We start from the raw sequence: 12805 nt of genomic DNA on the forward strand, positions 1-12805 counted from the left end.
GGGCAAATGGAAGTGTGTTGTGCAGCTCTTCCTGAAGAGCATCTCGTAGTCTCGCTGCAGGGTGAGAAGGAGCGAGGCCACTGCCGTGCCTCCCTGGAGCCCCAAACCGCCTCATGGATTGAGGAGAAGATGCTAAACTGACCATCTGAGAGAGCCTTGCCCCCAGCTGAGGAGAAGGCGGCCCCATACGCCTACTCTCTCCTAATGGTGAAGACAGAGTTCTCCTAGTCGGAGATGGCGTAGTAGGCCTGCTTGGTCCATCATTCCCGCGGTGCTTGAGTATGGGCTTTGGTTGTGAGAGAGATCTTTGTAGGAACTGCCCCAGAGGGCTTCCAAATTCTCTGGGGGAGAAGCTAGGATTATTCGCAGCTGGGATCAAATGCCTTCTGGGCGAGTCTGGGGAGAGAGGCCTTTGAAGCTTCCGAACGAAACAGCCAGGGAGCAGCTTTGAGAAAGTCCTCGGTGACCTGGGAGGCTCTAGATTCTGATCATCAAACTGGGCAAAAGGAGATGTCAAGGGCTCTGATTCTTCTTCCTCTTCCTCCTCCTCTAGATCAAAACTGGTAAGCGGAATGTGTGGCGAAGGAGGGAGGGAGACATCAAGCTTGTCTGTGCCAAAGAGTTTCACCTGAGGCCTTGGGAAAAGCCGGAAGCCTCTTTTCACAGACAGTTTGGAAGGCAAATTTTCTCCCATTCCTTGCTGATCAAAAAAGGAAGAATTGGAGAGCGCAGTGGGGTAGCGGCCCTGTTCTTCCACAGCTCCTTCTGTTTCGTCTGTCTCCACAATGTCATCCAATGGATAGGCGTACGGGTTGTATGAAGACTGTGTCTGAGGGGACCATTCGTGCTCACTGTAGCTGACTTCGTGCTGAGAGTAGGTGCCATCATCAGGATAGCATAGTTCATCTTCCCCTGCAAAATGGGGCCTATGTGTCCCTTCACCCTCTTCATAACCACTCCCGAAGTCATCATAAGATTCGTACGGAGAATAGCTGGCAGAGGGTTCATAATGAGGATCATCACGGTTAGGATAGTCATACTGTTCTTGCTCATAGAACTCCACCGGCTCCTCAAATGGTCCAGATTCTTCATCCGCTGGACACCTGTCATCATGCTCACCATCACACGCCTCTGGGTCGTAATAATCTTCCTCTTGGCAGTCATCGTAGAAATTCAGTGGGGTGGCAGAATCCACATCTTCCCAGTAGCCGAACTCTTCCTGGGCTTGGCCATAGAGGGTGCTCTTGCCTCCTGGGGTCTTCCTCATGTTAGCTTTGTGCTTCAGAACCTCATCCCCTGATGGGAAGGGCAACTTCTTGGCTCCAATCTTGGTCAGCCAGGATTCATTGGTGACCTTTCCGTCGCAGGTGCACCGGCCGTGTTTGGCCAAGAATCTCCTGGTCAGCCAGCTGGTTGCAGCTGCAACGTTGCTGACGATCTCTGCCCGGGGCTTGAAGTTGCCCACCTTCCTCTTCCGGCACAGGCCGCCAAATAACCCTTTGCCTGCAGCTTTCCCACCGCCAAAGCGTATCAGCATGAAGGTCGACTTCTTCCCCTCAGTCTTAGGTGGCGCCTCTTTCTTCCTCTCCTTCTTCTTCTTCTTCCCAAGGGACTTAAAGCGCATCATGATGTTGGAGGTGGACTTGAGGATGCCCTTGTTCTTCTTGGACTTCTTTGTGGTGCTGTGCTTCTTCAGCCCCCAGAAGAAGCGGGAGGCGTTCTTGAACTGGCCTTTCTTGCGGCTCTTCTTTGGGCCCAGCCCTCTGAAGCCCATCAAGAACTTGGACGTGCTCTTCAAGCTCCGCCTCCTAGGGGGCGGATCCTCCTTCTTGACTATCGTCATGGCCTTGGTGGCCCCTTTCAGCTGGGCTTTGGCTTGCTCCTTCTTGGCCCCTTTCTTCTTCTTGGCATCGTCAGTCGCCAGGCCGATGACCAGCTTGGAGGCGCCTTTCAGCGGCTTTCCTTTCTTCTTCCCAGAGGCATCTTCTTCTTCCTCCACCACCACGGCCTCCTCTTCCGCTGCCCCTTTCTTGCCTTTGGCTGCCCCTTTCTTACCAAATTTGGCCAACCCCCCTTTCTTGTCTTTCCCTTTTTTAGCCTTCGGGTCTTCTTCGATCTCCTCTTCCTCCACCACCTCCGCCACCTCTGCCACCTCTGCTACCTCCGCCACCTCGCTGCCCACCTCACTCCCCTCGGCATTTTGGTCAGCCTCCGACACCTCCTCAGAGTCACTGACGACCTCCTTCTTCCCCTTCTTGGCATCTTTCCCTTTCTTAACCATTTTCTTGGTGTCGGAAGAGCCTCATCCTCTGCTTTCTCTCGGCCACTTCGCCACAGGGTTTGCCCTTGGGCAGAGGTAGACAGGAATGCCCATGGAGACAGAAGCAAGGAAGAAATTCTCAGGGCAACACGCGCATGGTGCTTCTTCAGATCTGGAACCCGGCCTCAAGACCTTTGCAGCAAAAGTGGGAACATTTCCCCCCGTATTAAAATTGCCCTCTTCAGAACTTCAGGGGGAGAGGCAGAGAGAAAAAGAGAGAACAGCCTTCTCTTAATTTACTGTACCTTCTGACCGGATTGGGCAAGTCCCCGCAGGTATCACTGCGTTTTTTTCCTATGCTTCGGATGCTGTGACGTTGACCTCTTTAATTCCCCCTAAGAAAGTTAAGAACTAACGCAGGATCTGACCATGGCAGAGGTTGCTTCCGAGGCTTATCTTGCAGAAGTCTTTCTCCTTATTGTTCTGTGGGGAAATTGTCCTCAGAGCCCCTCTCCAGGTTTCCACAACAACCTGCCGGTCAGGAGATTTTTCAATTTGCTGTTTTCTCCAGGGTGCCGGGAGTTAAAAAGTCAAGGTATAGTCACTGACTGAGAGGCTGGAATGTAACTGTATCTTCCTGGGCTCACATACATATGAATAATGTAACTGGGCAGCTCCATCTCCCCACGGATACATCCTTCCAAAGGAGAAATAAAGCTTTTTTTTTTTTTAAAGCAGCCTTGCCCAACCTGGTGCCCTGCAGATATTGCTGGACCCACCGCCGATCAGCCCTGGGCAGCACAGCCCAAGGTCAGGGATGATGAGCATTGGAGTCTAGCAATATCTAGAAGGCACCAGGTTGGGCAAGGACTGGGGAAGAGAATGGAAAGAACCCCAACCCTACTCTTTTCATTTTTTCAACCCCATCCAACTGCAGCCAACAGGTATGGCACCTTTATCATGTCCCCTCTTAGGCCAGATCCACGCTATACATTTCAAGCACATCCGAAACACATTTCAGGCACATGACTCACCCGAAAGGACCCTGGGGGCTGGGATTTATTCCTCAAAGGGCTACAACCCCCAGCACCCATAACAAACCACAGTTCCCAGGGTGCTTTGGGGAAAGTTTGAAATGTATGCTGGATGAGCCTGAAATGTATAGTGTGGATCTGCCCTTATTGCTCACCTTTTCTCTAAACAAAAAGGCCCATTTTCTTGCAAGGGATGGAGCAACTGCACAGGCAGAAAACATTGTGACGTTTGGGGCTTCTTGTTTATTGTCTCTGCTTAAATGCCTTTTCTCTAGACGTATATAAAACTATGGGGGAAGTAGATGGAGCATACCCTCCAACATTTCTCTAATGAGCATAGGGACGTCCTAAGGAAAAGCGGGACATTCTGGGATCAAATCAGAAACCTGGAAGGTTTCCATAAATCTAGGGCTGTCCCTGGAAAATAGGGGCACTGCCATGCACAGCCAGCATGGCCAATGAGTCGGGGTGTTGAGTGTTGGAGGCTAACAATATCTAGAGAGACACGGGTCCCTCACACTCATCTTAAGCTTTAGAGGTTAAAGCCCAGAATGCTGAATAATTGATTGCAGCATTAAGCATTCACACGGTCCACTGCGACAAGGTCAAAGTCTTTTGGAATAATATATATGATGAGTTAAAAAGAATGTTCAGGTACACCGTTCCAAAGAGTCCTGAAGCATTTCTACTAGGAATGGTTGGAGAGGAAATACCAAAAATAGATTGGAAGTTGTTTATGTACACTATAAGGGTGGCAAGAATTTTGCTAGCCCAAAAATGGAAACAGCCGGAACTTCCAACAATAGAAGAATGGCAGATGAAAGTTATGGAATATGCGGAAATGGCAAGGCTGACTGGACGTATCTGGAACCAGTCTGACCAAGCGTTCCAGAAAGAATTGACTAAATTTATACTATACAGTGGTACCTCGGGTTACATACGCTTCAGGTTACATACGCTTCAGGTTACAGACTCCGCTAACCCAGAAATAGTACCTCGGGTTAAGAACTTTGCTTCAGGATGAGAACAGAAATCATGCTCCAGCGGCGCAGCGGCAGCAGGAGGCCCCATTAGCTAAAGTGGTGCTTCAGGTTAAGAACAGTTTCAGGTTAAGAATGGACCTCCGGAACGAATTAAGTACTTAACCGAAGGTACCACTGTATTTAGAGACTTATTGCACACATATAAAGACACTAGCAGGACTGAGATAAGACTCACTTCGTGAGAAGAATTAGCACTCTATTTAAGATAAAAGAGAGTGTTAAGTTAAGATAAATATAGGATGGAGATGTTACAAATGTGCAAAATAAAACGTAACAGAAACAAACCAGAAAAAGGACAGGGGGAAGTTGTATGCTTGGTACAGCAAATGAGATAATGGCTGTTATGTTATGGTACTATATAATTGTTAAAATTTGAAAATCAATAAAAAATATGTGTTGTTTTTTTTAAAAAAAAGAATCCACTCAGTCCAGAACCAAAAATGTAGCCTTCTTTGCATCAAGGGGACAGGAATCTTTATTTAGATTCTGAAAAATGCAGCCTAATTGAGCCAAGGGCCTGCCCATTCTGTTCTTTAAAGCAAAACTCTCTAACACATACCTACATTATGTGCATGTGTGTATGATACATGCAGCATCTTGGGAAAAGTTCTCTGCTATTTGACACCTTATCTCCTCCTCAAACCACCCCGGGGCATCTTAGAGCAGCAAGGAGTCCGGGAAAGACGCTGAGAAGGAGGTAGCAAAGCAGCGAGATAAAGTGAGGGATGTTGGGTACAATTACACACCACGGCCGGCGAAGGGACGTGTTCCTGCCTTTTGTTACTGCGTAATTTGGGCTTTACCACCAGACCTCAGAGTGGATTTATAATGACCTTTAGAAAGGCAATGTCCAAACCACTCATTGGATTTCTCTTAGCGGCAGCACATAAGCCACACCATGGAAGGTCTTAGAAGGCACAAACTTGAATACAAGAGAGCCTAGCCTATTGCCCTTACAGAAAAGCTGGCGCACAAATCGAGGCTGGCAAGAGGAACAAAGAGCAAAGAGACGATTGCTGGAGAATGGCAGAGCTTGTTTCATTCACAAATACTCCTGAAAGCCAAATACAGTGGTACCTCGGGTTACATACGCTTCAGGTTACATACACTTCAGGTTACAGACTCCGCTAACCCAGAAATAGTACCTCGGGTTAAGAACTTTGCTTCAGGATGAAAACAGAAATCACGCAGAGGTGGCGTGGAGGCAGCGGGAGGCCCCATTAGCTAAAGTGGTGCTTCAGGTTAAGAACAGTTTCAGGTTAAGAACGGACCTCTGGAACGAATTAAGTACTTAACCCAAGGTACCACTGTATCGGTTCCAACCATTTATACTGTTGTAGATCACATAAGAAGAACATGTTTTATAGATGGATACTCTTATAAGTTGTGGTGTATGTCCTGGAATACAGGCTTTCATAACATATGGTACTTTCTGGGGGTCTCCAGGGAAAACTGGGTTGGGTTGGGTTGGCTGGGCTGGGCTGGTTATGGGCTACCTTTACTTCCAGTAATGAGGGTGAGCAGCTCTCTCTATCAGCTCCATCAGGCTCCCTCTCTGCTCAGCTGTTACCTAAGAGCAGCCATTCCATCAAGACTGCCTCAACAGGACAGATGCATACATACATACATCATATCAATCAACTGTCCCGGATATTTTGTCACCCCCCTCAGTGGTGACACCCAGGGCAGCCCGCCCACACTGCACCCCCTTCCTCTGCCCCTGGGTACACATATGCAATGATTCTGAAAACAATAAAATTAGGAGGAAAAAGAATGGCAGACTTGCACCACTCCTCTACCAGAAAGCCCACCTGCAACCTTAAATTTGAAAGCAATATGTAATAAAGAATAAAAGTTTACACATCCGCTAAAACCAACCACCAGAAAAACCATGGGGTTTTAGAGCTACATAAATTATAATTTATAATTTATAAATTATAATTAGCATACTAGAATATAACTACAATCACAGTAGTTTAAACTCTGTCGCAGCGTTTGAATAACTTTAGTAGTAGATTTAAGAAAGACCTGAAACCTTAGATAAATCAATAATTAGTTAATTAGTCAATTTAAGACAAAAATGTGTATTGGTAACAAACAATAGATAATTGAAATAAGGAATGGACGGGAGGTCGGATCTATAGTCCAAGGACCGCTTTTTGTTTTATTGATTTGTAATTAATAATGTCCATATTATGGTTTGGTATATTTCTTGCCTTGTTTTTTTTCTTTTTTGGTGTATCAAAAAGAAAAAAAAGAATATACACTGTACAGCAGGGGTGGGTGAATGTGGCCCTCCAGGCATCTCAATCTGGCCCTTGGGACTCTCACCAGGGAACACATCCGTCCTTTGCATTGCCTCACACCCTCCTCTACTGGTTTTGTCTGACTGGAGTGTGCCCTTGCCCTGTGATAATACCTCTCGCTTGCCTGGGCTGAAGACGGAGAGAGATCCATGGGTGTAGAAACAGAAACCTCTGGATTCTGCAAGGCTCAAATGTCATCTACTGTGCAAAGGCAAGAGTTGCCTCGGTTGTTTCACTTACTTTTCGCCTCTGGCCCTTAAGGCAATCAGCATGCAGCCCTTGGAAATTTACTTGTGGGTGAAGTCAGCCCTTGTTCCCCCGTGCTTCTATGCAACATTTATAGGGCCGTAAGCGCAGTGGGAGAGCATCTGCCTTGCATAGAGAAGGTCCCAGCTTCAGTCCCCAGCATCTCCAGGTAGGGATGGGAACGTCCCTTACCTCAAAAACTTGGGAGAGCCACTGCCAGTCTGTTTGCAGCGAATAGTGGGCTAGATAGGCAAACTCTCTGACTCATGGATAAGGCGAGTTACTATGTTCCCACAGCAACACCAGGTGTTTCTGTTTACAATTGGCAGTTTCAATTTCTGTTTCTGGAAAATCACCACACCCATTTTTGTCTTTTGGGGGACACCTGTGTTCAAACCAAACTACCTGTGATGTTAAATGTGTCTTTGCAATTAGTGTGCATGTGTTGTTGTTTTTTTAATGGAAAAAGCAGTCATGGGGGGGGGGCAGGGGCCCTATAATTATCAGGACTGTAACTGGCAGGTAGGGGGTTTAACCCTTTCCACCCTGGCTTAGTGGGAAGGGGTTTTCCCCCCTACCTAATGCAAAGAGTTTTCCAGTAGTGATGTATGGAAGTGAGAGCTGGACCATAAAAAGGCTGATTGCCAAAGAATTGATGCTTTTGAATTGTGGTGCTGGAGGAGACTCTTGAGAGTCCCATGGACTGCAAGAAGATCAAACCTATCCATTCTGAAGGAAATCAGCCCTGAGTGCTCACTGGAAGGACAGATCCTGAAGCTGAGGCTCCAATACTTTGGCCACCTCATGAGAAGAGAAGACTCCCTGGAAAAGACCCTGATGCTGGGAAAGATGGAGGGCACAAGGAGAAGGGGACGACAGAGGACGAGATGGTTGGACAGTGTTCTCGGAGCCACCAGCGTGAGTTTGACCAAACTGCGGGAGGCAGTGGAAGACATGAGTGCCTGGCATGCTCTGGTCCATGGGGCATGAAGAGTTGGACGCAACTAAACGACTAAACAACAACAAATGCAAAGAGTGGCTTCAAAGGAGCAAGTTTCATCAGCACTGTGTCAGAGGAGAAAAGGGTTAAACTCCCCTCCCTGCCTCCTGCAATCCCAGTGATCAGCCTTCCTCGAAAGAACTCATATACACGTTTTTTAAATTTAAAAATAAAAGGTGTTCTCTAATTACAAAGACTTGTTTAACATCTCCTGCAGTTTGGCCCTGAGTGGCTAAAGTAAGGAGTGACATCTAGTGTCTGTGAAATGCGTTTCCTAACAATGCATAGCTGTACTTAGCTACCCAGATGTATTTCTTTCATCTTGTCCATTTTTTACCTCTAGGAGGGTGAAGAATGGGTGAAGAAACAGCACACTTTCAAATAATGAAACACACAATTTCATAAAACACAGCCAAAACAAGGCAGCTGAGATCAATTGCTCAGCTGGTAGAACATGAGACTCTTGATCTCAAGTCTGAGCTCCAGCCCCACATTGGACAAAAAGATTCCTGCCTTACAAGGGGGTTGGGCTAGATGACCCTCGTGATCCCTTCCAACTCTACAATTCTATGGTTCTGTGGTTTTATGATTACATAGTGGGGAGAGGATCACGGCTGAAAAACGCTTTTCTGGCTTGTCCACTGCAGAGATTTAAATTTCCCGATCAAACAACGCAATCTCTGCACAGTGCTAGCTAATGAACCCAGCTTTGCAGAGGAGATTATACACTATTTTATTATTTTTGTAATTGTGTTTTCCCTCCTCCAGTTTTAACATGTGTGTGTGCACACGCGCGCCAGCGCCACATCATGTGACCCATTATGCAGGATGGGGCTTACCTGGGCCCCCCAATATTTTTTTATTGTTGGCACCCCTGATACGGTAGCAATAAACAGGGTGGTGAATATGTGCCAACAGAGGCATTTTCAGACTCAAAGAACAGTCCAGGGGCCGGGAGCGAATCCTGCGTGAAATCCCAGAAAGCTGCTGCTGCCAACAATTGTCAACAAAACTCAACTAGATGAATTTGTGGACTGACTTGGTAGAAAGCAGCATCCCGTGCTCATCCATCTATCGCTATATACTTCTTGGTTATAATATACTGAGCGGTATTCAACTGAGGTTCCCTCAGAGTAACCTACTGAAATCAATGAGCCTAACATGTTCATTAATTTCAGTGGGTCTTGGTCCGAGTAAAAGTTAGTTGCTTACCACTCACTGAAAACTGTTACACACAGTGTGTGTTTTTCTGGGGGTACGCAGGGGTACACATATCCCAAAACATTTTTTGAATCTTCAGACTATTGTCCATTTGTTGTATTTATTTTTCCTGATTTGAACTAAAAAAACGGTGGTTTTCTTGAGTCAAAATGAGAGCACCCCTAAACATTTTTTTAAGAAAAAAAGCAGTGTGTGTGTGTGTGTGTGTGTGTGTGTGTGTGTGTGTGTGTCTAATAGAAATATGGAGCAGGGGGCGAGGGACCGTCCTCCTTGCATGGCTTACCTTTCAGAAAGCCTGCCATCCGGACACAACCGAAAATCTGGGAGTCGAAGCCTCAAAAGCCCCAGAAACGTGGCGTCTCCTGATGAGCTGTTGCCACCCAGTCGCCAGCCCAGAGTCGGCAGGTGGAGAAATTGCAGCTTACATTAAGCATCCTGAGTCCCCTTGTCTGAACTGAGTGGGGAGTGGTGGTGGTGGGGCTAAAGATGTCTGATGCTGCCTACCGGCATCGAGTGCTGTCTGCCCCCCCCCCCCGGCCCACCTGGAAAAACAATGGCTGCTCTCCAGACTCTCTTGACAACTGTTGCTTCCCCTTCAGTCCCTGCTGGGCAGGCGCAGCCAGTGCCAGCTCTCAAGCAGTAAATAATGAGAGACAATGAGGCAGCCTGACAGGGTTGGAAGAAATCCCTCTTGGTCCTCTTTGGCATCGCTTCTTGTACAGATGCCGGCCTGCCACCGAGTTAGGGTGGCCAGAAATCCGGCTTGAAATACCCAAAATACAACCTCCTTCCCCACAGAGCCCTCAGGTGCTGAGGTCAACAGGGGGGCCCCTCTTGGCAGTTCCTCCACCTCAGAGGCTTATCTGTGGTGGCCCAGGAAAGGGCCTTCTCTTTGGTGGCCCCTAAGCAGTTTAAGTCCCCACAGAGGCCTGGCACCTTTGCTATACAGCTTCTGGCAAATACGGATGGCACACTTTTTTGCCCTGAGGTGGCTGGTTTTAGGACGCTCCTTATAATAGGTTGTTTTTAAACCAGTTTTAATATGATTTATTTCAGCATCGCCACATGCCCTCTTTTTCACAGGTAGAGTCGTCACAGTGATCCATAGTTAAAAGCAGAAGCCGGCAAATGAGTTCTCTTTCTCGCTCTTTAAAATACGGCAACACTAATTTATCGTAGCAGCTTTAATTTTGCCCAAGGCGACTCAAAGAGTCTTACAGCCAACCAACTAAAAGAACAATATCGTCTTCCCAGAATAAAACGTAATAGCTCGAAGAATGGTTGAGCTGCACCCAAAACACTACTCGGCCCCTTTCAGAGGGTTTTGCCTCTCTCGTGTTAAATTGTTTTATTTCTTCGTTTTATATCGAAATTCAAGAGAGAGAAAAGTTGCAAGCGAAGATCTCGGCACACACCATGGATACCGACTGACGCAAGCCAGGCTGACTAGGCCCGTTGCCATGGTTTTTTTCTCCTCAGAATAGGCATTGTGCGCGATAAGGGAATGGCCGCCAAGCACCCTGCAGAGCCTTTGAACAACTGCTCGTCCTTTCAATATCCCTACTGCCCCACAAATCACTATGTTTTTGGCCAAACAAGCCCACCGCGACCTGCCATGTCCCCCACCCACAGAACCTGCCGAAGCTGACTTGCCCGACTCCTCAAGTTACAGGGGTGGGGGACCGTTTTTTCCATCTTGAGGGCCACATTCCCTTCAGGGGAGCTGTCTGGGGGCCGCATGCCAGAGCAGAACCAGAGGCAAAAGTGGGGGGGGGGGGGGAGCAATGAATGTGAACTCTTTTATCTTTTTAGTTTCTATACATACTGGGACAGCGGACCATGCTCTGCCCAGATAAGCAAGGGCCGTTCTCGTGAGTTCAAGGACACATTCCAGCCAGGCAAAAACCACTTAGGGTGTGAAACTGGGCCGGTGAGGGGTAGGGGCTGGGGGCAGTTCTGAGGACCAGATAGAGATCCCCAGAGGGCCACATTTGGCCCCCAGGGCCTGGGAGATACCCCCACTCCTGCTCTAGTAGGTTAAGAAATATAGATTGAGTTGCCAAATTGCTTGGGTTCATTATGGAACTTCACATCCGGACAACATCTAGGCTGGAGATGACGGTCCCCATAAACTGGGGAAGGAGGTGGTGATTTAGCACCCCAATGTGGTGCCAGCACTGGCCCTTTCTCTGGAATGGCCATCTTTTTGCTCACTTGCTTTTTAGCTGTTGCTAAATCTTTGTTTCTTTCCATCTTTCTCGAGGCCCAATTAGTGGTGAATTTATGCCGTTAATTTTTATCCTATTTTTTTGGCGGTAAAATGCAACACCAGTACCGCTTTGTTCAGTGCAGACTGGCAAAGAACTATTGAGGCTTTTTTTTTGCAAGGCTGTTGTATCTTTTTATTTAAAGTTCCCTCCTTGCTCGTATGTCCATGTGGTGTGTCTCTCCCCCCCCCCCATTTGAACCAGCTCCAGGAATGTATTATTTAAGAAAAGGTGTCCTAGGTAACAAAAGCCCCACTGAACTCATTAGGACTCATTGAACTCAGTAGGATTTTTTTCAAAAATAACCAGTCACCTTCAAATATCTCAAGGGCTGTCACATGGAAGATCGAACAAGTTTGTTTTCTCCCGCTCAGGGGTTAGGACCCGAACCAGTAGCTTCAAGTTACAAGAAAGGAGATTCTGGCTCAACATCAGCTCTACAATTCTATGATTCTATTCTGAAATTCTTCAGGAAAGAACTAGTAAAAATGGAAAAATTGCTAGTGCGAGCCCAGAAGGCCACATATCCTGCTGAGCAAAACAATGTCACAATAGTTTTCGAGATAAGATTGGCAATGCCCTTTTGTGAAGAGCTAGTTGCACTTAGGAGACGTCCTACTGAGGAAGATCTATGGATCCCAGAACCCTGTGTAGATCACACTGGAAGCAAAGGCAAAGGTACCCCTGCCCGTACGGGCCAGTCTTGACAGACTCTAGGGTTGTGCGCCCATCTCACTTAAGAGGCCGGGGGCCAGCGCTGTCCGCAGACACTTCCGGGTCACGTGGCCAGCGTGACATCGCTGCTCTGGCGAGCCAGAGCCGCACACGGAAACGCCGTTTACCTTCCCGCCAGTAAGCGGTCCCTATTTATCTACTTGCACCCGGGGGTGCTTTCGAACTGCTAGGTTGGGAAAGCAGCACACAATTCAGCAGGATCTTCTACTTGTTACAGTGACACCTGAGCTGTAAGAGCAGCTACCAGGTCAAGCTATTTTGGGAACTGCCTGGGCTCAGGGCATCTACAGATCTCTGCAGAAAACTCTGGAGAAACAGATACGCTTTTGCTACAAGCCAGTGTGGTGTAGCAATTAAAGTTATGGACTTTGACCCCAGAGACCCAGGTTCAAATCCTCATTCAGCGGCCGATCTCAGGCTGGTCACATCCTCTCAGCCTAGGCTACCAAGCAAGGTTGTTGCACAGGTCAAAGGGGGTGAGGAATACCTATGCTGTGGCTTACATTTTAAAACTAAATGGTTTGAGGGAAAATGCATCGCCCAGGAGTATTTCCGAAGCAAGTACAGGGAACTTACGGATTGTGGCTGAAGTCACGTGCACCCCGCCTCAAACACGAGCTGCGGGAGCTTCACTGAAACTGGAGTAAACGGTACATTGCACCCAGCCTCAGCTCCAAATCCTATAACTCAGAC

General features: G+C 47.6%; 1 protein-coding gene across 1 annotated transcript in view; it reads right to left on the bottom strand.

Annotated features, from left to right (window-relative positions):
* The window catches only part of MYO15A (myosin XVA), a 103686-nt gene extending 93068 nt beyond the window's left edge, over positions 1-10618 (bottom strand). Inside the window, exon 1 of the mRNA XM_077918666.1 lies at positions 9394-10618. The gene's annotated coding sequence lies outside the window, so the exon portion shown is untranslated. The remainder of the gene's footprint in view (positions 1-9393) is intronic.
* Positions 10619-12805: the final 2187 nt, after the last annotated feature.

This window comes from Podarcis muralis, chromosome 14, assembly GCF_964188315.1.
Source record: "Podarcis muralis chromosome 14, rPodMur119.hap1.1, whole genome shotgun sequence".
Taxonomy (NCBI): domain Eukaryota; kingdom Metazoa; phylum Chordata; class Lepidosauria; order Squamata; family Lacertidae; genus Podarcis; species Podarcis muralis.